Below are 495 nucleotides of genomic sequence, written 5' to 3'. Positions count from 1 at the left end.
ATCAGCATATTATACTGATTTCTGAAGATCATGTGACACTGAAGACTGGAGGAATGATGCTGAAAATACAGCTGCACATCACAGGAATATATTACAGCTTAACAGATATTCACATAGAAAACTGCTGTTTTACATTCTAATAATATTTCACAATTTTTGCTGCATTTCTGATCAAATAAACGCTGACTTGGTGAGCAGAAGAGACTTTCAGAAACATTAAAATATTTTATTCATTCCAAACTTGTGTGTGTGTTCAGTAGGTGTGCTTGTTTACACTGCTTGAATTTAAGGAGCATGTTTTGTGTGTACGGATGTTTCATAGATGGCTGGAATATTTCAGCAGCTGTCATCTGTTCACATTTAGAATGGAAAGTGCAGGATGCAGCAGTGACGGTGATTATCATCCACTTCAGCCTCCCACCCAAACACTTCCTGTTACACACACACACACACACACACACACACACACTCTCACTCTCTCACACACACTCTCTC

At 38.8% G+C, this 495-nt stretch overlaps 1 protein-coding gene across 1 annotated transcript in view; it reads right to left on the bottom strand.

Annotated features, from left to right (window-relative positions):
- ephb4b (eph receptor B4b) overlaps positions 1 to 495 on the bottom strand; it is a 22,756-nt gene that overhangs the window by 2,357 nt on the left and 19,904 nt on the right. The gene's annotated exons all lie outside the window — the stretch shown is intronic.

The sequence above is a fragment of the Sinocyclocheilus grahami genome, unplaced genomic scaffold, assembly GCF_001515645.1.
Source record: "Sinocyclocheilus grahami isolate Dianchi unplaced genomic scaffold, SAMN03320097.WGS_v1.1 scaffold2073.1, whole genome shotgun sequence".
Lineage (NCBI taxonomy): Eukaryota > Metazoa > Chordata > Actinopteri > Cypriniformes > Cyprinidae > Sinocyclocheilus > Sinocyclocheilus grahami.
Note: the sequence above shows the minus strand (reverse complement) of the source record. Positions and strands in the feature narration are given on the sequence as shown.